The sequence below is a fragment of the Arachis ipaensis genome, chromosome B2 (assembly GCF_059453495.1).
Source record: "Arachis ipaensis isolate K30076 ecotype BB chromosome B2, ASM5945349v1, whole genome shotgun sequence".
Classification (NCBI taxonomy): domain Eukaryota; kingdom Viridiplantae; phylum Streptophyta; class Magnoliopsida; order Fabales; family Fabaceae; genus Arachis; species Arachis ipaensis.
Genome location: NC_142437.1, coordinates 19,790,662 through 19,817,400, shown reverse-complemented (window position 1 = coordinate 19,817,400; position 26,739 = coordinate 19,790,662). Strand labels below are relative to the sequence as shown.

The window sequence follows — 26,739 nt, the reverse complement described above, 5'->3', positions numbered from 1 at the left end:
GTCCATGAGTGGGCTCTCTTGTTTGCTCCATCCTTTTCTTAGTAATGGGCTTGTCCTCTTCAATGAGGATGTCTCCCTCTATGACAATTCCAGCTGAATTGCATAGGGTACAGATGAGATGAGGGAAGGCTAACCTTGCCAAAGTAGAGGACTTGTCCGCCACCTTGTAGAGTTCTAGGGATATGATCTCATGAACTTCTACTTCCTCTCCATTCATGATACTATGGATCATGATAGCCCGGTCTATAGTAACTTCAGACCGGTTGCTAGTAGGAATTATAGAGTGTTGGATAAACTCCAACCATCCCCTAGCCACGGGTTTGAGGTCAAGCCTTCTTAGTTGAACCGGCTTGCCTCTTGAATCTCTCTTCCACTGAGCGCCTTCCACACAAATGTCCCTAAGGACTTGGTCCAACCTTTGATCAAAGTTGACCCTTCTAGTGAAAGGGTGAGGATCTCCTTGCATCATTGGCAAGTTAAATGCCAACCTCACATTTTTCGGACTGAAATCCAAGTAATTCCCCCGAACTATTGTGAGCCAATTCTTTGGGTTCAGGTTCACACTTTGATCATGGTTCTTACTGATCCATGCATTGGCATAGAACTCTTGAACCATTAAGATTCTGACTTGTTGAATGGGGTTGGTGAGAATTTTCCAACCTCTTCTTTGAATCTCATGTCAAATCTTCGGATATTCACTCTTTTTGAGCTTAGAGGGGACCTCGGGGATCACCTTTTTCTTGGCCACAACTTCATATAAGTGGTCTTGATGCACTTTTGAGATGAATTTCTCCATCTTCCATGACTCGGAGGTGGAAGCTATTGCCTTCCCTTTCCTCTTTCTAGAGGTTTTTCCGGCCTTAGGTGCCATTGATGGTTATGGAAAAACAAAAAGCTTTAGCTTTTCCCACACCAAACTTAGAAGATTTTCTCGTCCTCGAGCAAAAGAAGAAAGAAAGGGGTAGAAGAAGAAGAAATGGAGGAGATGGAGTTGAGTAGAGGGTTCGGCCAAGGGGGTAGTAGTGTGTATGTTGTGTGAAAATGAAGGTGGTAAGGAGGGGTATTTATAGGGTAAGGGAGAGAGGGTATTCAGCCATGTGTGGGTGGGGTTTTGGGAGGGGAATGGTTTGAATTTGAATGGTGAGGTAGGTGGGGTTTAATGATGGATGGATGTGAGTCGTGAAGAGAATATGGGGAAGAGGGTAAAATTTGATAGGTGAATGGTATTTGGGGAAGAGGTTTTGATGGGATTGGTCAATGGTGTTTGGGGAAGAGTGTTATAGAAAGGTGTGAAGAGGAGAGAAGAAGAGGTGGGGTAAGTGGGGATCCTGTGGGGTCCATAGATCCTGAGGTGTCAAGGAATTTAAGTCCCTGACCATTCTGGCATTCAAATGCCCATTCTGTGCCAAATCTGGGTTTAGAAGGTGAGAAGCAAGTAATTTAAATGACGAGTGAATTAAATGGCAATTAAAAATAAATAATAACTGTAAAACAACTTTTGGCAAGATAAGGGAAATTAGAGGTCCAACTTAGTTATCTCTCTCAACTATAATGAAAGTTGAATCTAAACTCCACTTGGTCAACCTTTACCAGGGCAAAGGAAAGTCAATGGACTAATTAAATTGACTTTTGAATCCTAATTATTTCCTAAGAAAAGGTTGGGATTATTTAAGTTCAGCTCAATTAGCAAGATAACAATTATCAATTACGTTGAGTTTAATATGTTGAGTTACTGAATTCTTAACCAGGACCAAAAGGGGAAAAAAATAAAATTGCTGAAATAATAAAGATGTCCTTAGATGGAAAGCAATGATAACTTAAATCAAAGAGAACAATCATAAACTGAAAATACCTCAAATATCATTAATTCAAAGAATAATCTGTGACATGGAATAATTCATAAATCAAATTATAATAATAAATTCAAATGTTGGAATGAATAAAACTAAAATAAAAGAACATTAAACCTGGGATCCAGAGTTACTCTTAAAACAAGAAGAAATCCTAAATCCTAAAAGAGAGAGAGAGAAGATCTCCCTCTCAACTAAATCTAAATCATTGAAAAGTAAAATATGCGAGCTCCCCTTGAATGGGTGCATTCCCATACTTTATAACCTCTGGTCTATGCTGTCTGTACTTGGATCTGGGCCAAAAAGGGCTTCAGAATTCGCTGGGGGCATATTCTGTAAATTCTGATACGTGGCCTCTGTCACGCATCCGTGTGGGTCACGCGGTCGCGTCATCTGGAGCTTTTCCTTTCTACGCGGTCGCGTCAGTCATGCGACCGCGTCATGTGCGTTCTGCTTAAGGCGCGCGGTCGCGTCAGTCATGCGGCCGCGTCGCTGCTGATTCGTGCTTGGCATGCGATCGCGTCATCCATGCGATCGTGTGGATACCAATCTCCTTAAAGCTCCGTTTTGCTTTTTCCTTCCATTTTTGTATGTTTTCTTTTCCGTCCTTTAAGTCATTCTGCCTTAGAAAATCTGAAACTACTCACACACTAATCACGGCATCGAATGAAAATAAAGGTAATTAAATTGATTGATTTTAAAGCTTAGGAAATATGTTTTTTCACAATATGATATAATAAGGAAGGGAAAGTAAAACCATGCAATTAATGTGAATAAGTAGGTGAAGGATTGTATAAATCACTCAAATTAAGCACAAAAGAACTCATGAAATATGGGTTTATCAACCTCTCCACACTTAAACACTAGCATGTCCTCATGCTAAATCCAAGGTAAATAATTAAGGTTAAAGTGATGGAATGTTATGAAATGCAACCTATGCTAAATGCATCTACCTAATGAGTCATGCAATTCTAATTCCTCCACTCATATATAAAGCCTACATGTAGCCAAGTTAATTCGCATTCTCAAGGAGTCATGTATATATATAGCCAACCCTTAAATAATAAAGCATTTTAGCAAAGGAGATGGGAAATAAAACATTGTACAAACTTGCAAAACAATTAGTAAATTAAGTACAGATATATGTTGATGAGTTATTGAACCCTCACTGGATTTTGTGTTTACTCTCTAGTCACTCAGTGTTTATTGGGTTTATTCACTCTATTTTTCTTTTTATTCTTAATTTCTATAGCTTTGTTCTTCATCTAACCAATCAACAATTATAGAATATAGTCATACCAAAAAATCATGAGGTCTTAATTGAGGTTGTAATGGGGTCAAGGTAAAGGTAAGGATTTGTGTATAGGGTCAAGTGAGCAAATAAGTGAATCCTTAATCAGACTAAGATCTCATCTAACATACATAATTAGTAAAACAAAAATCTCTTTACCTATTTTCCCATATTTCCCACTTATTGTTACATGCTCATGTTTCACTTTTTAAATTTTTTTATCCCATGTGCATTGTTTTCATTGGGGAATTTCTTTTGTGTCCCCTTTTATTTAGATACTGAAAAATAATTTTCTTTTTTTTTAATGCACATGGTAATTGAATCACTTAGATTTTCTCATGAGCATGCTTCCCAAATTTTATTTTATTTCTTTTAATTTCTCTACCTTTTTGGTTCTATCATCCATGTTCCCAAAAGGTTTCCCACATTTAACTCTATTCATGATTTTCTATCTTAAGCTAACCAAGGATTCACTTGGGATTTTCTTTTGTTTTTTCTGCTTAAGGCTAGTAATTTGGCTAAATAGAATAAAGGAGTTTTAAAAGGCTCAAGGGGGCTAACAAGGGTGATGTAGAAGGTAGGCTAATTTGGGGTGAGTGAGCTAAAATCAAATGATGGCCTCAATCATTCTCTTGGTATGTATTTATTCTATATTCTATAATTGGACATATAGATTAAAGAAAAGGAAAGAACATCAGAATAAAAAGAATTGTAACACACAGAAATGAAATTATGGTTTGAATGCAACCATACAATTTAAGCTCAAAATTCACAGGCTGTGTGTTCTCTAACTCAAGCATCATATATCATTTATATATTGTATGCAGGTTTAGTTAAAAATTCCCATTATTCTCATAAAAAAAATTATTTAGGGTAGCTTTTAAAGTTTTAATGTTCCTCTTTGATGAAATGTTGTCAGCTTAACTACATCATGTAATGCTATATATACAAGGTTTTATGGATCTAAATCTATTATGTTCAAGTTCCTAGCTTACTCTTTTTTATATTTGTCAATTTAAACTAAGCTATAACTAAGATATCTTATGTAAAAAGGGTAAACTATACTAATTAATCCACTAATAAATCAGAATTACAAACTAAACTAAATAACTAAAATGTGAACAAAAAATGCAAAATGCAGAAAATAGAGTAAAATACACAAGTAGCAATATATAAGTACTCAGAAAATAATAGTAAAAGAAAAAGAGAAAAAATACAGAAAAATATCCAAAATAAAAGAAAAAGTATGTAGTAGTTCACCAAAATAAACGCCAGAGATGGCGACCTCCCCACACTTAAAATGAAGCATCGTCCCCGATGCTCAATCAAGCCGGGTGTGAAGGAGTGTCATCACTGGTAGGGATGGTAGCTGGGGTCTCTGTGGCAGTGGTGGGCTGAGAGTCTGGCTGCTGTAGAGGGGGGACTGACTGGATCAGGATCTCCGGATCTGCAGCTTCAAGCTGATGTGGGGCCTCCTGCTGTGGTGTAGCATGCTCTGTGCCTGCCTACTGATGAGTCTCCGCCTGGGAATGAGGCTCCTCCTCGTGCTCATCCTCCTCCTCCTCTGATGGCTCTGATGGTGTGTCGGGCTCGGAGGGGATGTCGGCGCCCTGTCTGATCATCAGCTTCAGATGGGAATAGCGTCGCCTGCTGCGGCGCTCCAATCTCTCATACCGGCGCCTGTTACGGCGCTCCATCTGATCGAGCTGGCGGAATAGATGGTGCACGAGGCGATAAACTGGCTCAGAGGCGGGTGAAGGTGCAGTGGTGGCAGCAGGGGCAGCTGGGGCAGCTGTGGATGGAGAGGGTCCAGCAGACGGAGGGGATGTCTCATCAGTAGCAGTGACAGATGGTGGTTTGTAGCCCAAAGCAAGGAAGTTCCTGCTGTGAGGGATGATCTTCCTACAGTCCGCTGCTGGTGGTCACTCATCGGCATCCTCCCAAGGCACATCAGCCTGACGGCCTAGCCGTGTAACCAGATAAGGAAAGGGGAGGGTGCCTCAGATGTGGACCCTGGCCATATAATGCCGGATAAAACGAGGCAAGTACAGGTCCTTACCCTCCAGCACACACCAGAGGAGGGTGATCATGGCAACCGGGATCTTAGTCTCATGAGTACTCGACATCACATAGTTGCTCAAGATCTGATGCCATAGCCGAGCCTCATCATTCAAGTACACTCTCTTGATCCCTCTAGGCATAGTGGTGTCCTGACCCATCTCCCAAGGAACAGCAAGGTCGAGAGCTATCCGTGCCTTCACAGCATCCCAATCAAACCGCATCTGGCCCATGTCCTCCTCAGCTTGTGCATAACCATCTGGCTGATCGGACTTGGCTGGGAGCTGGAGAATGGTCTCTATGGCCTCCTCAGTGACCAGAATTTGCTTTCCCCTCAGGTTCACTGCATCTAGGGTAGTAAGATAGTAGTTGCAATAGAATTCCCAGACCCAAGATGCATTGACCTCTGTCAGTGGTCTCTCCAGAAAGAACCAGCCCCTTTGCTTGATTTGCTCAGTGGTGTATTGCTGGAGGGCTTCTGGAATCTTCAAGGTACGTTCCAGGTATAGATTTCTGGAGTTTGCAAAAGTTGGGTACTTCAGCTCACAGTACCGGTTTGCAAATTTTATAGGATCAGTCGAAGGGAGCAGCTGGTTAGCTTTTTCCTACTGTGTGAAGTTCTTCTCCCGCCATGAGGAATCGTGCATTAGAGCAATGATGGACTGGGAGGAATCTCTTCTCTTGCGCTTGCCAGTAGCCTTGCCTTTGCCTTTCCTTTGTGAGGCAGACATCCTGAAAAACAGAAAACCAGGAAATGGATAAAATAGGAAAGCAAATAGGCAATTTAAACAAAGGAAACTCAAAGCGGTAAGGGAGACATAGAATAAGGAAAATGAGTAATTGAAATGTGATTGAATTAATGTTAAATGGAAAAAAAATCAATATGCCATAGTGAGAAAGTTAGAGGAAGTGAAAGTGATCATAAAAGAGATCAAGAGGGTTAGTATGGTAAAAAGAAATTAGTAAATTAAAATTAGTGAGTTAGGAAAGTAAGTGGCATAGAAAAAATTCCATATAACAAGGATTCACAGGTAAGAATAGAAGTACTCATAATCGAATAAAGAAAACAGGGTGATGCTGATTCGAATAGAAATAAAGAAATCAGAAATTGGAATCAGTGAATCACAAATGCAGGTTATGAACCAGGAAATCAAAGAGGATAAGAAAGTGGCCCTAGCATTCATGAAATGGTTTGGGGGAAGCAGAGTAAAACAGAGTTGCCAAACCAAAACAAGAATGAAAACAATTTTCAAAAAAATTCGGGCAGCATTCCGGCTAAAATTGGATTGTCCCGGAAAAAAACAGCAATCATGTCAGTTCATATGAATTAAAAAAAATCAAGCTGCATGTACATAGATATAAAATAAACATAAAAATTCAATGTAAACAGCGCAACATACAAGAAAAATGCATATGAATCATGATTATAGCAGCAACAGATTTGCACATAGGATAAAACAGAAGTAAGAACAGTGCAAGTAAACAGACCTAGATCCACTAACCACAGCCTAAGCTACCTAACAACCTAAAAATCCACTACAACATGCAAGTCTAGCTATCCTAATCATGAACATAAACGGAAAAAAATACAGAAAAGTGACGAACGGATAAAAAGGGTTGCGTGTTGCGGAACCTGGTAAGCGGAAAGGGTGGAACAGGGAAGAAGGTGGCTGCGGCGGCGTCCGGCGCGGTGGTGGTTGAGGGGGCAGTGGCAGAGGGAGGTATTAGGGTTAGTGAGAGAGGAAGAGGATAGGGGAAGGGAGGGCGGTGGTTGTTGCTGGCTGAAGGGGGTGGGTGGCGGAGAGGGGGGCGCGGCTGGATGGCTGGCGGTGGCTGGGCGGTGCTCGCGGAGGTGGTTGTGGTGGAGAGGGGAGGAGAGAGGAAGAAGGAAGAAGAAAGGAGGGGAGGGGGCTTCGGTGGCGGCGTCCGGCGCGGCGGCGGCGTCTGGGAGGTGGCGCGGTGGCTGGGGGAAGAAGAATAGAGAAGGAGAAGAGGATTGGGGGTGAAGGGGGGTTGCGCGACTAATAGGGTTCGCGGGCTGGGGGGTTATATTTTCGAATCCACGCGGCCGCATGGGGCACGCGGTCGCGTGGTTGGGGTGAAAATGGGAGGGACGCGATCGCGTGGGTCGCGCGATCGCATGAGAGGGGGGAAAGAGGGGTGACGCGATCGCGTGGGTCGCGCGATCGCGTCGCTGGAACTCGTGCTAAACGCACGACTCCAGCGCCGTTTCAGCGCAACTCTCTGTCTCCTTTAGGGGTGATATGCAATCCATGCGACGCGATCGCGTCGCTCACGCGGTCGCGTGGGATTGGTATTGGGTAAGTGACGCGATCGCATGGGGCATGCGATCGCGTGGGCTAATTTGTGCGAAACGCACAAGAGCCGCACGATTCCAGCCCAACTTTCTGTTCGTTGGATCCTTACGCCGATATGTATATCACGCGGCCGCGTGGGTCAAGCGGTCGCATGGGTGGTGTTTTTCGCGATATGACGCGATCGCATGGGGCATGCGGTCGCGTCGTGCTCCCCTTTTTTTTTTATACTGAAAAATGCATGACGCAGTGATTAACATGAATGCTATGCATGATTTTAGGTTAATGTTAAAATAAAAAAAAGGATAAATTGAAAATAATAAACAAGAAATAGATTGAGAAAGAAGTGACCATACCATGGTGGGTTGTCTCCCACCTAGCAGTTTTAGTTAAAGTCCTTCAGTTGGACATCGGAAGAGTATCCTGTTATGGTGGCTTATGTTTAAATTCGTCCAAAAATTTCCACCAGTGCTTGGAATGCCAATAGCCTCCGGGGTCTCAAACTAGGCATGTAAAGCTTCTGAGCAGCTTCAAACAGATATTCAGCCTCCCGGGATGACGAATGTCAGAATATAATCCATGATCCCAAGCTGTGTTTTTAGATCTGCCTCCGTTTTGATTTGTAAGTTTCCATTCGGGCGGGTTAAAAAGTAGAATCTCACCGTGGTGACCAAACGTTTTCCGTGATCCATGCAATTGAGCATGATACCAATCCGTGTACTTCGAGGTGAAGCGTGGAACCTTATTGAACCTGGTGCACCAGCTCTGAGTATGAGCCAATTCCCTCTTACTCTTAAAGCCGCAGAGAGCTCTAAGTTGGCCATCTGTTTCAAGCAAACCATATTCAAGTGAATAAGTAAAATTATAAGTTAAGGATTGTACCCACTTGAAGCTTGTATTAGGTGGTAATGGCCTTGGGATAGGTGTTTTTGGTGGTTCTGCAAGTTCCGTTTCCTTGTGCTCTTCTGTGAATTCTTCCACTTCCTTGCAAAGATCTTCAATTGTATCTGTATCCTGGTCAAAGTCTTCTATGTCTTCCTCATCACTCGAGTCATAGATTGGAGGTTGAGAGAAATCTACCTCCGCATCATCTTCATATTCACTTGGGGAAAATTCTTCGATCTCAGAGAATTCACTTGCGGACGCAAGTTCATTACTAGGAGAACTAGACTTGTGACTATCATCATCAAGGAAATTTGCTTCTTGGATTATTCCGTCTGATTCTTCGTAAACGACTTGCCTTGGAGATTGTACGGTATCCTCCTTAGCATCAACTGTAGCATCTTGGACGGAGTTTTCCTCAATTCTGGATTCCCAAGGAAGTTCAGCATCTCCTAGATCTTTAACCAACTCTTCTTCTTGAACAATGACAGCTTCTTCCACTTGTTCTAGTACGAATTCATTCTCTGTCTTGTCCACTGGAGTCTCTAGTATTTCTTTCATGCTACGCTCTTCATCGGGCTGTCCACATGGAGCTGTGGTTGATCCTTGTATATTTGAGCGCCTAGTGGCCCATTAAATTAGTGCTTGCTCCAGTTGTTGAATGGTTGTTTGAAATTTAATTACTGTTTCTTTTAGGTGATCCTCTGCTTCGCGGTTTGCCGGACTTGGACATGATACAAAGGAAAGTGGTGATGATTGGGAACGATTGGATTGGTATTGGGGTAAGGAAGGATCATATGATGGCGAATGGTGAAGAGAAGCTTGTGAGTGTGGTGGTTCGAGGTTATGTTGAAAGGATGGTTCATATGCACGGGGTGGGGCTTGTTGGTAGTTACAAGGTTGTCCACCATGTCTTTCAGCTGGGTATGCACGGTAGAATGGTCTTTGTCCAGGATATCTCGGAGGGTGTTGCTGCCAAAAGGGTTGATTAGATCCTCTTGGTTCCATCCATCCTTGATTGGTCTGACCTTGATGCACATTCCTGCTGTAACTTCTATTTCCTTTAACAATATTAGAACCAAACTCAAAGCGAGAGGGGTGAGAGTTCATAGTAGCAAATAAAGATAAAAAGGAAAAACAAAAATAAATAAACAAGCAAAAGAAAAATATTTACAATAACCAATAATAAGGCACACGTTAGCAGTTCCCCGGCAACGGCGCCATTTTGACGAGAGGACTTTTGCGTGGTCTAGAAATTTGCGGATAAATCCTCGTTGCAAGTATAGTTTCTAAACTTTCAAAAGTGCTTTCATACAAATGTTTTGGGTGTCACAAGTAACAAACCCCTTAAAAATTGTTAACCGAGTATTCAAACCTCGGGTCGTCTTCTCAAGGAACTGCGAGGAAGTATGTTCTTATTATTGGTTATAAAGGTTGTAATCGGGGTTTAGAAGGTGAGAAGAAAGTAATTTAAATGATGAGTGAATTAAATGGCAATTAAAAATAAATAATAACTGTAAAACAACTTTTGGCAAGATAAGGGAAATTAGAGGTCCAACTTAGTTATCTCTCTCAACTATAATGAAAGTTGAATCTAAACTCCACTTGGTCAACCTTTACCAGGGCAAAGGAAAGTCAAGGGACTAATTAAATTGACTTTTGAATCCTAATTATTTCCTAAGAAAAGGTTGGGATTATTTAAGTTCAGCTCAATTAGCAAGATAACGATTATCAATTACGTTGAGTTTAATAACTGTTGAGTTACTGAATTCTTAAACAGGACCAAAAGGGGAAAAAAATAAAATTGCTGAAATAATAAAGACATCCTTAGATGGGAAGCAATGATAACTTAAATCAAAGAGAACAATCATAAACTGAAAATACCTCAAATATCATTAATTCAAAGAACAATCTGTGACATGGAATAATTCATAAATCAAATTATAATAATCAATTCAAATGTTGGAATGAATAAAACTAAAATAAAAGAACATTAAACCTGGGATCCAGAGTTACTCTTAAAACAAGAAGAAATCCTAAATCCTAAAAGAGAGAGAGAGAAGATCTCCCTCTCAACTAAATCTAAATCATTGAAAAGTAAAATATGCGAGCTCCCCTTGAATGGGTGCATTCCCATACTTTATAACCTCTGATCTATGCTGTCTGTACTTGGATCTGGGCTAAAAAGGGCTTCAGAATTCGCTGGGGGCATATTCTGTAAATTCTGATACGTGGCCTCTGTCACGCGGTCGCGTCATCTGGAGCTTTTCCTTTCTACGCGGTCGCGTCAGTCATGCGGCCGCGTCGCTACTGATTCGTGCTTGGCACGCGATCGCGTCATCCATGCGATCGTGTGGATACCAATCTCCTTAAAGCTCCGTTTTGCTTTCTCCTTCCATTTTTGTATGTTTCCTTTTCCGTCCTTTAAGTCATTCTGCCTTAGAAAATCTGAAACTACTCAACACACTAATCACGGCATCGAATGGAAATAAAGGTAATTAAATTAAATTATTTTAAAGCTTAGGAAACATGTTTTTTCACAATATGACATAATAAGGAAGGGAAAGTAAAACCATGCAATTAATGTGAATAAGTAGGTGAAGGATTGTATAAATCACTCAAATTAAGCACAAAAGAACTCATGAAATATGGGTTTATCAGCCTCCCAACACCAAACTTAGAAGTTGAGTGTGGGAGCTCTATTTGACTCTGTGTTGAGAGAAGCTTTTCATGCTTCCTCTCCATGGTTACAGAAGAAGATCCTTGAGCCTTAAACACAAGGTAGTCCTCATTCAATTGCAGGACTAACTCTCCTCTGTCCACATCAATCACAGCTCTTGCTGTGGCTAGGAAGGGTCTTCCAAGGATGATGGATTCATCTTCATCCTTCCCAGTATCTAGGATTATGAAATCAGCAGGGATGTAAAAGCCTTCAACCTTTACTAAGACATCCTCTACAAGTCCATAAGCCTGTTTCCTTGAATTGTCTGCCATCTCTAGTGAGATTCTTGTAGCTTGCACCTCAAAGATCCCTAGTTTCTCCATTACAGAGAGAGGCATGAGGTTTATCCCTGACTCTAGGTCACACAGAGCCTTCTCAAAGGTCATGGTGCCTATGGTACAAGGTATTAAGAACTTTTTAGGATCCTATTTCTTCTGAGGTAATTTCAATTGAACCAGATCACTTAGTTCATTGATGAGCAATGGGGGTTCATCCTCCCAAGTCTCATTACCAAATAGCTTGGCATTCAGCTTCATGATTGCTCCTAGATATTGAGCAACTTGCTCTTCAGCAATATCTTCATCCTCTTCAGAGGAAGAATACTCATCAGAGCTCATGAATGGCAACAATAAGTTCATTGGAATCTCTATAGTCTCTATATGAGCCTCAGATTCCTTTGGTTCCTCAATAGGGAACTTCTTAGTGGCTAGAGGATGTCCATTGAGGTCTTCTTCATTGGAAATCACTGCCTTTTCTTCCTCTTCAGGTTCGGCCATGTTGGGCGTGTAGATGGCCTTGCACTCTCTTTTTGAATTCTCTTCTGTATTTCTTGGGAGAGTACTAGGAGGGAGTTCAGTAACTCTTTTACTCAGCTGACCCACTTGTGCCTCCAAATTTCTAATGGAGGACCTTTCTTCAGTCATGAAACTGAGAGTGGTCTTAGATAGATCAGAGACTACAGTTGCTAAGTCAGAGTGGCTCTGCTTAGAATTCTCTGTCTGTTGCTGAGAAGATGATGGAAAAGGTTTGTTATTGCCAAACCGTGCTCTCCCACCATTATTATTATTGAAGCCTTGATTAGACTTCTGTTGATCCTTCCATGAGAGATTAGGATGATTCCTCCATGAAGGATTGTAAGTGTTTCCATAGGAATCTCCTATGTAATTCACTTATTCCATTCCAGGATTCTCAGGATTATAAGCTTCTTCTTCAGAGGAAGCTTCCTTAGTACTGCCTGATGCAGCTTGCATTCCAGACAGGCTCTGAGAAATCATATTGACTTGCTAAGTCAATATTTTGTTCTGAGCCAATATGGCATTCAGAGTATCAATCTCAAGAACTCCTTTCTTCTGAGTTGTCCCATTACTCACAGGATTTCTTTCAGAAGTGTACATAAACTAGTTATTTGCAACCATTTCAATGAGTTCCTGGGCTTCTACAGTTGTCTTCTTCAGATGAAGAGATCCACCAGCAGAGTGATCCAATGACATCTTGGACAATTTAGACAGACCATCATAGAATATACATATGATGCTCCATTCTGAAAATATGTCAGCAGGACACCTTCTGATCAATTACTTGTATCTTTCCCAAGCTTCATAGAGGGGTTCACATTCCTTCTGTCTGAAGGTTTGGACTTCCACTCTAAGCTTGCTCAACTTTTGAGGTGGAAAGAATTTGGCCAAGAAAGCATTGACTAACTTTTCCCAAGAGTTCAGGCTGTCTTTAGATTGTGAGTCCAACCATGTCCTAGCTCTGTCTCTTACAGCAAAAGGAAAAAGCATAAGTCTATAAACCTCAGAATTAACCCCATTGGTCTTAACAGTGTCACAGATTTGCAAGAATTCAGCTAAAAACTGATGAGGATCTTCCAATAGAAGTCTATGAAACTTGCAATTCTGCTGCATTAGAGGAACTAATTGAGGTTTAAGCTCAAAGTTGTTTGCTCCAATTGCAGGAATTGAGATGCTCCTTCCACAGAAGTCAGAAGAGGGTGCAATAAAGTCACCAAGCATCTTCCTTGCATCTCCACCATTGTTATTGGGTTCGGCCATCTCTTCTTCTTTTTCGAGAAATTCTGTCAGGTCCTCTCCAGAGTGTTGTGCTTTAGCTTCTCTTAGCTTCTTCTTTAGAGTCCTTTCAGGTTCCAGATCAGCTTCAACAAGAATATTCTTATCGTTGCTCCTGCTCATATGAAAAAAAAAAGAGAACAGAAAAGAATAGGAATCCTCTATGTCACAGTATAGAGATTCCTTTATGTGAGTAGAAGAATAGAAGAGTAGAATGAAGAAGGGAGAAGAAGAAGAATTCGAACACAGAGAGAGGGAGAGGGTTCGAATTTTTTAAGAAGAAGAGAGGTGTTAGTAGATAAATAGAAAGAGATGAGAGAGAGAAGAAATTCGAATTTAAAAAAGAGGGAGAAGAAAAATATTTTTTATTTTTATTTATTTAATTAATTAGAATTCAAAAATTAAGGGAAGAGATAAATTAAAATTTGAAAACTAAATAAATTAATTATTTAAAAAGATTTTTGAAAAAGTGGTTAGTGATTTTCGAAAATTGGAGAGAGAAAGGTAGTTAGGTAGTTTTGAAAAAGATATGATTGAAATAGAAAAATTTTAAAATCAAACAAAAAGTCAAGTAGTTAATTGAAAGAGATTTGAAAATCAATTTTGAAAAGATAAGAAGTTAGAAAAAGATTTTGAAATTAAATTTTGAAAAAGATATGATTGAGAATTTATTTTGAAAAAAAGATTTGAAAAGGAAATTAAAAAGATTTGATTTTTGAAATTAAAGTTGATTACTTGACTAACAAGAAACTAAAAGATATGATTCTAGAATTTAAAGTTTGATCCTTTCTTAATAGGCACGTAACAACTTAAAATTTTTGAATCAAAATATTAATTTCTAGCATTAATTTCGAAAATTATGAAATAAAAATAAGAAAAAGATTTTGGAAATCAAATTTTAAATTTTTCGAAAATATTAAGAAGGAAATTGAAAAAGATTTTATTTTTGAAAAAAATTTGAAAAGATAGAATTTTAAATTGAAAATTTGACTTGACTAATAAGAAACAATTAAATTTTAAAACTTTATGACTAAATCAATTCAAATTTTCGAAATTTATGAGTGAAATAAGGGAAAGATATTTTTTATCTTTTAATTTTTAATGAGGAGAGAGAAACATAAAAATGATGCAAAACACAAGAAATTAAGATCAAAACTAATAATGCATGCAAGAACACTTTGAATGTCAAGATGAATACCAAGAACACTTTGAAGATCATGATGAACATCAAGAACATATTTTTGAAAATTTTTAAGAAAAGAAAGACATGAAAGACACCAAACTTAAAAATTTTTAAACTTTAGACACTAATAATTCAAAAATGCATATGAAAAACAAGAAAAGACACCAAACAAGAAAATTTAAAGATCAAATAAGGAAAATCATCAAGAACAACTTGAAGATTATGAAGAACTCAATGCATGTATTTTTCAAAAATTAAAAAGAAATTTCAAAATATGCAATTGACACCAAACTTAAAATTTGACACTAGACTCAAACAAGAAACACAAAATTTTTGGTTTTTATGATTTTATTAAATTTTTTGTATTTTTCGAAAATTATTTGGAAAAAGAAAAATAAGGATTTCAAAATTTTTAATAAGAATTCCAGGAATCATGCAATGTTAGTCTAAAGTTTTGGTCCAAAATTTTAGACATGGCTTAATAGCCAGCCAAGCTTTATGTGAAAGCTTCGGTCCAAAAGATTAGACATGGCCAAATGGCCAGCCAAGCTTCAGCATACAAATCAGACATACAACTAGGGGTGGGCATGGTTTGGATTTTTATAAATCCAAACTGGATCCATTTCAAAACCAGTTTTATGGTTCATGAAACCAAACCAGAACTGGATTGAAGAGAAAAACCGGTTCTAAACCGGTTTGAAAAACAAAAACCGATTTTAAACCAGTTTTAGAATTTAAATCTGGTTTTACTTACAAACCGGTTTTAAATCCGATTTTTTTTTAAATCCAAATCTAAAATCTGATTTTTTTTTAAATCCAAATCTAAAATCCAGTTTTTTTTTATAAAATTCAGTTTTATAACTAGATTTTTTAACCAAAAATTCAGTTTTAAAACCAATTTTTGAAAATACAGTTTTAAAACCAGTTTCTTCAACCAAAAATCAAATTTTAAAACTAGTTTTTAAAAATCCAATTTTCAATGGACAAGCATGCTACTATAACCATGAAAACAATGTCACTCATTTTCAACTTCACATACACGATTATTTTTTAAATTCTTTTTAGTGATACAGGTACCAAAAACAATAATCTCCTCTTAAATAATACCAAATATCATTAGTTGTGCATGCAATTGGTCAAGGCCAAAAAAATTGTTAATAAATAATATCAGAAAAAGTTCATAGAATGAAGGCAAAGGAGATAATCATGCAACCATAAAATAGACATTTAACATCATATTAAACACATAACAAAATTAGAAGACAAGCCAAAAGAACTAAGTCGAAAAAGAGATGCCAAAATAGCAAAATTAGTTCAAACTCGGTCAAATATATATCAAATTGATCAAATAAGAATAAACATATACAATACAATTAATATTTTGAGAAAATCAGCATTTTGGCACCCAAAGTTTCGGTTTTCAACAAAATTGCCCCCCAAAAGAAAAAAAAACCGTTTAAATTTGGATTAGGATTTTTTTTTTCACCAATTCAGTCTTAGATTAGGGTTTTTTTCAATTCGGATTTTAATTTGGATATGAATTTGGATATGGATTTAAACCGTTTAAATGGTTTGGATTAAAATTCCAAACTATAAAAGAGATCCAATTTGGTTTGGATTTTTTTTATTTAAAACTGGATTTTTTTAAATGGTTTGGTTTGGATTTGGTTTAAAATCCAATATTTGGATTTTTTTGCCCAACCCTACATACAACAGCCAAATAGATGGGAATTCAAAGGCTCTTGCCATGATAATTGGAAGCTTCGGTCCAAAAAGTTAGACATGGCTTAACAGCCAGCCAGACTTCAACAGATCATGATGAAACACTAGAATTCATTCTTAAAAATTCTGAAGAACAAGATAAAATATAATATGTTTTTTTTTTCGAAAATAAACGGCTTTAAAATAAAATAAAATTACCTAATCTGAGCAACAAGATGAACCTTCAGTTATCCAAACTCGAACAATCCCCGGCAACGGCGCCAAAAACTTGGTGCACGAAATTGTGATCTCTGAAACGGCGCCAAAAACTTGGTACGCACGATCATAATCTCAACTCTTTTCACAACTCCGCACAACTAACCAGCAAGTGTACTGGGTCATCCAAGTAATACCTTACGTGAGTAAGGGTCGATCCCACGGAGATTGTCGGCTTGAAGCAAGCTATGGTCATCCTTGTAAATCTCAGTCAGGCATATTCAAATGGTTATGAGGTTTTGATAATTAAAATATAAATAAAATCGAAAATAAGATAGAGATACTTATGTAATTCATTGGTGGGAATTTTAGATAAGCGTCTGGAGATGCTTTGTTGCTTCTGAACTTCTGCTTTCCTACTGCCTTCTTCCAACCATGCGTTACCTCTTTCCATGGCAAGCTATATGATCCTCTCGGATGAAAACAAATCCATATGTGCTGTCACCGCACGGCTAATCATCTGTCGGTTCCCGCTAGCGTCGAAATAGGACCATTGTCCTTTTGCACACTGTCACTTGTGCCCCACATTCGCAGGTTTGAAGCTCGTCATAGACATCCCTTCCCAAATCCTACTCAGAATACCACATACAAGGTTTAGACTTTCCGGAACCTGGATCCTACTCGGAATACCACAGACAAGGTTTAGACTTTTCGGATCCCAGGAATGGCTGCCAATAATTCTAGCCTATACCACGAAGGTTCTAATCTTAGATTAGAAACCCAAGAGAATATACTCCAGATGTCGTCCAATGACTACGTTGAACATCATGTAGATCGCTTTGTGGTTGTCAGGCACGCGACCTTGGCTAAGCGAGGAATGAAGATTGGGTGATTGTCACGGGTCACCCCTTCATTCTGACTTAACTGAATTAAGTACGAGAGTATATCTTGGAGAAGAAGTAGGCGTGAATTGAATAGAAAAATAGTAGTAATTGCATTAATTCATGAAGAACAGCAGAGCTCCACACCTTAATCTATGGGGTGTAGAAACTCCACCGTAGAAAATACATAAGTGAAAAAGGTCTAGGCATGGCCGTGAGACCAGCCTCCAAACGTAACATAAGGTCTATGATAACATAACCCGATCAAAATATATAAAATAAATCTCTAAAAGTAGTTTTTATACTAAACTAGTAATTAGGGTTTACAGAAAATGAGTAAATAAGTGCAGATAGTGCAGAAATCCACTTTCGGGGCCCACTTGGTGTGTGCTTGGGCTGAGCATTGAAGCTTTTTCATGCTTAGGCTTTTCCTGGAGTTAAACGCCAGCTTTTGTGCCAGTTTGGGCGTTTAACTCCAATTCTGGTGCCAGTTTGGGCGTTTTACGCCAAGATGTTTTAGGCTGACTTTGAACGCCAGGTTAGGCCATTAAATCTCGGGCAAAGTATAGACTATTATATATTGCTGGAAAGCCCAGGATGTCTACTTTTCAACGCAATTAAGAACGCGCCAATTGGGCTTCTGTAGTTCCAGAAAATTCACTTTGAGTGTAGGGAGGTCAGAATCCAACAGCATCTGCAGTCCTTTTTCAGCCTCTAAATCAAATTTTTGCTCAAGTCCCTCAATTTTAGCCAGAAAATACCTGAAATTACAGAAAAATACACAAACTCATAGTAAAGTCTAGAAATGTGGTTTTTGAATAAAAACTAATAAAAATATAATAAAAAGTAATTAAAACATACTAAAAACTATGTAAAAATAATGCCAAAAAGGGTATAAATTATCCGCTCATCAGAGATCTTAATAAAAAAATTTATATGGAACAACCAGAAGGCTATGTTCTACCTGAAATGATAAAAAAAATTTTAAATTAGTTAAGTCTTTGTATGGCTGAAAACAAGCGCTTAAACAATGGTATGAGAAGTTCAATTCAGTGGTGTTATCAAATGACTTCTCACATAATAATGCGGATAAATGTATTTATTCAGAATTTATTGAGGATTATAGAGTGATCATTTGTCTATATATTGATGATATGTTAATTATCGGGAAAAAATTTAAAAGAAATTTGTATAATGAAGGAGTATCTAACTTCTTAATTCAAAATGAAGAATTTGAATAAAATTGATACAACTTACTGAACTTAGGCATAAAGATGTATAAGAATAAAACTGGCTTTACTTTAAATTAATCTCATTATATAAAAAAAAGTGTTGGAAAAATTTGATCACCTTATAATTAAAGAATTTAATACACTATATAATTCTAATTTTAAGTTAGAAAAAAATATGGAAAGACTTGTAGCACAATTAGAATATCTTAGTGCTATATGAAGTTTAATATATGCAATACATTGCACCAGACATGATATAGCATTTGCTGTGTGCAAATTATCAAGGTTTACAAGAAAGTCTAGCAATCAACATTGAAAAGTTATAACAAGAACTCTTGGTTATCTTAAGAAAATCATAAATATTGAATTACATTATAGTGATTATCCCGCAATTTTGGAAGGTTATTCTGACGCAAGTTGGATTGTAAAATTTAATAATAACAAATCCACTTCAACATGGATTTTCACCATAGGTGGTAGAGCAATAAATTGGGTTTATAAAAATAAATATGTATGTATTTCACATTCTACTATGGAGGTTGCATTTGTAGTTTTATAAGCCATAGATAAAGAAGCGAAATGACTTAGGAATTTATTATATGATATAAAGTTGTGAAGATGACAACCATTTCAATCTCTGATAGTGAATCAATCTTGTCTCAGACATATAATAAGGTTTATAATGAAATGCCTAAACATATAAGTTTGAGACATGAGTTTGTGAGGCAATTAATAGAGACTTATTTAATTACTTATGTAAGATCTCACAAAAATTTAGCAGTTTTTTTTTTTTACTAAAAGTTTGCCAAGGAATATAAAATTAAAGAAATAACGCAAAAATAGGATTAAAATTTATTGTTGTTAAATGACCAAGCCTCCTTCGACCATCTACTATGACAAATGCAATAGGCAATATGTTTGAATTGCCATCTTGAACGATAGCCATGAGCAAAGTGTCCCGGTATTTACCATATAAGTGGGTGCCATAAATGAAAATAAGTGGTTTGCAGTGTTTGAAAACCTCAACACACAAAAGAAATGTCCAGAACGCCCGATGAAACATGACACTATCGACTGAAGCAGATCAAGAATGTGTTACAAGTTACACCCAAGTACTTAAAAAACCCTTAGTTTTTATAACATATAAGTGACGACTTAATTAAGCACTTATAAGTAAAGGTGATGTAATAAATCTTACCAGGTAAGTACATTTGCATTTAGAATAACCAACGAAAAAAATCGTTGTATGATTTCTCCCAATCTCCATATATCCTAGCAATGACTCTACTTTGCAAGCCAAGCTTTTCTGTATGACGCCTTGTAACCGAAGTGATTCTCCACACCTCCTTGCAATACCCTCATGCTGATGGTTGGATCTACTTTTACTATTGTGAATATGTGCTGAACAATCACCTTCGAATCTAACCTTCCATGGTCTTAGTCTATTGATATTTGCATGCAAGTATGATGATCACTATATCTCCTCATCTCCTATTTTTCCTGCTTTTGGTGATAAAATATGCATATGTTCCATTAATAATCATACCTAAACTGGGTACACTATACATCATACTTCAACTGGTCACTCTCTAATATCTTATACTCCACACCCTTCCTAATGCTATACGTCTTAATTGCCATAATAACTTTCTCCTTATTTTCATACTATTGTTCAATCTTAAACTCATTGGTGGGATCATCTTCGGAGCCTCCTTGACTAAATAAATAATCTGAAGTCATTGCCTCGAGATTTAATGAGAAAAAGTGATTTGACCGAGCATATGGTAAAAAAATGTCAAGTTGTGTCAGTGCGATTTGTGTGTCACTGTAGTAGTTCATCTCTTTCTCCTTTCCATTCGGAATTTCAGTTGGTTCAGCCTCAGCATCTTCACCGTCATCAGGGTTAACTTAATTGATAGGGATCCATCGTTGGGTCTCTAATACTAGAATCCTCATAACTTTCAACATTAGCTTGCATCATACCATCATTAGAATCTTCGACATTTGACTCTTCTTGACAAACTTCAGGTGGCATATTTAAGTCAACCATCGTTCTTTTAATATTTCTCCTAACCACTCCACTTAAAGGGATATTATCAACAGTATCCAAGAAGTTCCTTCACCCAAGTCAACTAGAAAAATAAATAATTCCAACTGATGTATATTTGTCCAACAGTTGTGTCATACCCTAATAAGACGTTTGTCTTCGTTATCACGTAACTGATACCTAATTTACAAAAACATAAAATCTTATCAAAACCATCATCAAGTAAAAAAATAACAAAATAATAACAATTGTAATCTATGATATACCTTTTGTAAAATAAAGTGTTATCTACTGCAGACGAATATTTGTAGTAAATTTTTTCACTCTTTTCATGTGTTGTTGACCAATAGTATGCAATATCAAATTCTTCAATACTGTTAGACTTTTGACTTCAGGTGGCATACATGTAAATACTAATTCAGCAAAATTAAACACGATAGATCCCTCTTCATCATATACTATTTCACTATCATAATTAATGGATAACAATGAAATTTCAGACATTGTATAGAGTAAGTAGAAGATCAAAGTAAAAAAAGAAAGATGAGTTACAAGTAATGATTTTAATTTCCAATCGATCTCGGTGAGATTTTATTAAAGAATCTACTTGAAATTTATCGAGGAGGCGACGAATTTTACATATTACATAAAATTTGTCGAGGAGAACGACAAACTTGCCTGCAACGCTACCAAAAAAATCAAAAATTAAAGTTAGAATATTTTTTTGGAAATAAATATTTTTTTATTTTATAACAGAAAAAAATATCCTTTTGTTAAGACTTAAGAATAAGCGACAATTAGCATTATAAAACGACAGTAGGTCAATCTTTTGGAGCAAGAAGAAAAGCGAATTGCAAATACGTGGCATTAAGCTGAATAGGCAATCCAAAACTTATTCTATAATGGAATCCACAAAATCTGGTTATTCTATAAGTTAAAAAAAATCTTATTAATATCAAGCAGAAACTAATGCTTAGTGCAGTACTCAATTCCATTACAACCTTAATAAGGTTAAATATCAGTGCATACATCGTATATGAACTATAACAGCATCCTAATTTCTCTTGCTGTGTTTTTTCAATTTTTAGACATCTATTTTATGCATCATTGCAGCTGGTAGTACTTGTGGCTCACTTTTGGAGTTTATAGCTAAAATGAACTAGTTTTGATATATTTGTACAGCTTCGGTACTTCCTGTTTGAGATATTGCTAACTGGGCTCATGATGTTGGAGCAAAAGTGCTTGTAGCTGCCTGTCAGAGTGTTCCACACATGACAATTGATGTTCACAGCCTCAATGTTGATTTTCTTGTTGCTTCTTCTCACAAGGTTAGGATTGTTAACTTATTTTTGCTTGTATTTCTTTGGAACAATTATAATAAGTTTGTCAAATACTTCTTCCAGATGTGTGGGCCTACAGGTGTTGGATTCTTATATGGTAAAATAGACCTCTTGTCGTCCAGGCCTCCCTTTTTAGGTAAGTAATTAGACATGGTATTTCCCTTGCGTCTTCTCGTTCAAATAGGAAATGACTATAAAATAAAATTGAAGCCATATTTTTTTTGGAACCATGATTAATGATATTGTCTTTTGAAGCTAATATACTGATGGCAACCTCAGCCTTTTCTTTGTCTAGGTGGTGGTGAAATGATTTCAGATGTATTTCTTGATCACTCAACTTATGCTGAACCTCCATCCAGGTTTGTGAACTTGCTTTTCCCGACTCTTATCTTATGGATAGTCTTATGTGACCTTGGGTGGAGATCACAAGTTTGATGAAGAGCATTTGTGGTTCTATTAATTTGCATGTCTATGTCTAATAATTTCTTTGCTTCTATGTTTTTAAAATTAACTCAGTGGTCAGTGTTACTGACAAATTTTAACTTCTCAATCCTTTAACTTCAAAAGGATCAACCATCTACAATTACTGTTAGTAATAGATAATAAGTGATATATAATATGTAGTTGTTGTTCTCTTTGCAACTTTTTTCTGTTTGGCATACTATTAGTTGACTATGTCTTATTATTCGATGCACTCTGATTGTTCTAGATTTGAGGCCGGAACACCAACAATTGGGGAAGCAATTGGTTTAGGAGCAGCAATTGATTACTTATCTGGGATTGGTATGCAAACCATACATGATTATGAGGTAACTCAGGCTTCAATCTTTTAAAGGACAAGCTATTTTATGATTCAAAGAACAAGAAAGATGCATGCTATGAATCTATCAAAAGCATTAGCAAGCTTGATGTTCCTCTTAACTTTTTTCTCTTTCTTTTGGGGGGACAACCCAAAAAGGAAAACTGATAGAAATGGTTAACAAAATGCGTTCTAAATGAAAATGATCTGTGCTTATGTGAGAGAAACTGCACTGTAAATTAAATTTGATAAATCTTTCCACACTTGTGCTTAGTCACATATGTTGATATTAACAGTTTGTCTTGTGCAAGGTTAACTATTTTGATTCCAATGAAATGTGAAATTTCACAGGTGGAGCTGGGAAGATATCTTTATGAAAGGCTCCTTTCAATCCCAAATATTTGCATCTATGGGCCGGCACCTTCAGAAAAAAATTAAACGAGCTGCACTTTGTTCTTTCAATGATGAAAATATTCACGCAACCGATCTTGCAACATTTCTTGATCAACAGGTATGAGGATAAAATGACCATCCCCAGTCCCCACACGCAAAGTTCTCCAAGAACCATTTTTTCAAGAAAGAAGCTATAGATAGCAATCATGATGATCTTTTGCAATTGTATGCCTACTAAAAAAATGTACTATTTAGCATTTTTGGAATTATGATCAGCATTGCATTGAGCATGTTTGGAAATTATTTCTGTCTTGAATTGTAATTGATGATGTAACATCTTTTCAGCGTGGAGTGGCTATCAGATCGGGTCACCATTGCACCCAACCCCTCCATCGGTACTTGGGAGTCAATGCAAGTGCACGTGCAAGTCTCTATTTCTATAACACTAAGGAGGATGTTAACAATTTTATCCAGGCCCTCAATGACAAGTCAACTTCTTCAGTTCATTCAAGTAATCAGAATGTATTGTTATGTAAATCAATTTTTCTTTTTGTATGTCATCTCACTATTAGGTCAATTGGTAGGGACGTGCTATCTCAATGTTCTTGAATTAAATTCCTTCTAATGATCTTAGTGGTGGAGGCGTCTTTTAAATTTTGGGTTTCATTGTCTAAATTGTGGAACACCACATCATCAACCTCCTAAACTTGTATGTATACTAAAATTGATGCTGAATTTCAGTATCGAAACAAAAGAATGATGCTTAGGCATTGTTTTATACCTAGTCAATATTTAAAATCAATTGTAGCTTATTGGAAGTTGGAACAGGTACACATTTGAGCACAAGAGATGTTTATTAAAATTTAAAATTTCTGATACTTTTATGAACTTTATTCGTTCACAAGGATGTTAATCCATACTGTCAAAAATTAAAAAAAATGGATGTTAATCTATGAGAGATGATGTATTATATTGTCAAGCAGCACATGCAATGGAGAGCCCTGTAAATTCAAAGACATGCACCAAAAAATCTATTCTATATATGTTATTGATTTTGCCCTGTAAATTCAAAAACATGCACCAAAAAATCTATTCTACATATGTTATTGATTTCTGTCGAGTTATTTTGGTTTCTTAAAAATATAATCTCAATAAATTTTTTATGTAAAAGATATTCTTTAACTTGCTAAAGCTTCAGGATACTATAAATATATTTTTTAAAGAAGTGTAAAGAATACTTGTTAACATGCTCAAGTTTAAGTACTGTTTAAGCGCATATCTGTCCAATGTTTCTAGTATTATTCTTTAGAGAAACATTAGGTGAAATTGTGATTTTATAATCACGTCTCCAAAAGTTTTGTTTTTGAAACTACTGTTTAAAAAAAGCTTAAAAATAAATACACAATTTTGTTATAAAAAATACAGAAAATTTTGTAAAAAAAATACATAAATGTTTGAAGAAAAACACAAAAAATATAGAAAATAAAACTTTTTTTTTCTTTTTTTTCTATTTTCTATTTCTCTCTCTCAAAGAACAAGAGAAACAGAAAGGAAAAAAAATCATCCTTTTTTTTAATTCTACTTATTTTCTTCTGCTTTTTATTTTATTTTCTAAACAAGAAAGTTGAACAATGGAAAAAGAACGTGAGGGGAAGAAGACAAATGGATCATAAAGGGAGAATCAGAGGAAGAGTGAAACTGATCTTTAAGTTGCATATTTTTTTGTTCTTTTGGACTCTTGGTTAAATGTTTAATTAAACAATGACTTATTCACTTAGTACCATTCTATTTTTTCCTCTCAAATATTGTCTGATTTTATTAAGCACATAATTATGGAAATATATTTTGATTTTATATAAATGAAAATCATTGGATAAATTATCGTTATTAATTTCTTTTATCATACTGTATTACCTACTTCTGGCCGAGAAGAAGATAAAGGCAGTAAACATCAGAACAATAGGGAGGACCATTCTGAGTAGCTAAGATCATTAGACGAGGCACAACCCTTGCACCTTCAACTATAAAGGTTTTACGTTAACCACATTCGAATCCAATTTAAATCCGAACAGATTAACACATACGAACTAATAATTTATCTTTTTATACTATATTTTAGAATTCTCTTATCCACTATATTTTAGAATTCTCTTAAACCATATGACATGCACCCAAAACAAACCAACAACAATCTCTATTTATCAAACCGTGAATTACCACTAACCTGTTATCGCAGCGATGGCGATGGAAGAGGGATACCCTGCGCGACGCGTCTCAAAATATGATGAGGTATACCAAATTTGCATATAATGTGCTTCCAAACAAAGGAAATTATTTGTTGTGATATGATTTTAGCCAGTGGTTGCACCTGAATCCACTTGGAAAAATAGTCAATGGCCATAACTAAAAATTTTACCTGTCCTGGGGTAATAGGAAATGGACTGAGGATGTCGATTCTCCACTAATAGAATGGCCAACTTACTTCGGAGTGATGCAATAGCTCCGCTGGTACATGTATTATTAGAGCATATTTTTGAAAATTTGTACAGATTTTTACCTTTTGATGACAGTCTTTCTGTAAGCTCGGCCAGAAAAATTCATCCCAGAGAATTTTGGATGATAAGCTCCGAGCTCCAATATGTGTGCCACATATTCCTTCATGGACCTCGGCTAAGGCAAGGTCGGCTTCTGACCTATTTAGACACTTTAATAAAGGATGAGTATATCCTCTCCTATACAAGTTATTATTTAATAATGTAAAGAAGAAGCTTGTCTCCTGGATTTTTTCAAATTATTAATTTTAGCAGAAATATTTCCAGTTTTCAGATACTGAATATAAGGCAATCGCCAATCATCCTCATTAGAAATGTTGCAGGTATTAATGAAATGAATGCTTGGTGTAATCAAAGTGGATTGTAAGAGAGTAGTAGCTCAGTGATTATGTTCCCTGGGAATATGATGAATTTTAAATTTTGAGAAGTGAGATATGATTGTTTTGACAATATCTAAGTATTTTGTTAAGAGATGATCTTTTACCTAAAAAGATTGATTTACTTGTTGTATTACCAGTAAAGAGTTACAATGTACCTTTATTGCAGAAATATTTAATTCGATGGCCAATCTTAAGCCGACAATGAGTGCTTTATATTCGGCTTGATTATAGCTGGCCTTAAATGAGAAGCGTAGAGAATGGTCCAAAACAGTTCCATTGGTGTCTTTAAGAGGAATTTCGGCTATTGACCCTTGGGAGTTAGAAGTGCCGTTGATGTATAGTGTCTATTTCGTGGGCATATCATTGGAGGTGGGAGCAGTAAACTTGGCAAAAAAAAGTCGGCACGGTAATGTGATTTGATTGATCCTCGTGATTGATATCTGATATCAAACTCGAATAATTCGATAGACCACTTTATTAATTGCCCAACTAGTTCTGGTTTGGTGAGCACTTATCGTAGCAGTTGCTCAGTTCGTACATTGATGGTATGGCTCTAGAAATAAGGTCGGAAGCGCCTAGCTGAGAATACTAAGGCGAGGGCGAGCTTTTCTATCTTTGGGTAAGAAAGCTCGCATTTTGCAGCGATTTGATAATGAAGTAAACATGTTGTTGCATCTTGTCCCTTTCTATAACAAGAACAGAACTAATCTCCTAGTCCGTAATGGATAGATAAATATAAATCTCTTCTCCAAGTTCAGGTGTTTGCAAAATGAGAGGTTTTGAAAGAATAGTTTTTAAATTTGAAAAAGCAGTTTCACATTCATCGTG

The 26,739-nt window shown here is 36.7% G+C and overlaps 1 pseudogene across 1 annotated transcript; it reads left to right on the top strand.

Moving 5' to 3' along the window:
• The first annotated feature begins 21,660 nt into the window (after positions 1–21,660).
• On the top strand, positions 21,661–23,684 carry LOC107626939 (cysteine desulfurase 1, chloroplastic-like; annotated as a pseudogene). The gene is made up of 7 exons (XR_015905358.1): positions 21,661–21,775; positions 21,851–21,923; positions 22,083–22,146; positions 22,497–22,596; positions 22,938–23,097; positions 23,325–23,511; positions 23,614–23,684. The product of XR_015905358.1 is annotated as a cysteine desulfurase 1, chloroplastic-like (transcript).
• Positions 23,685–26,739: the final 3,055 nt, after the last annotated feature.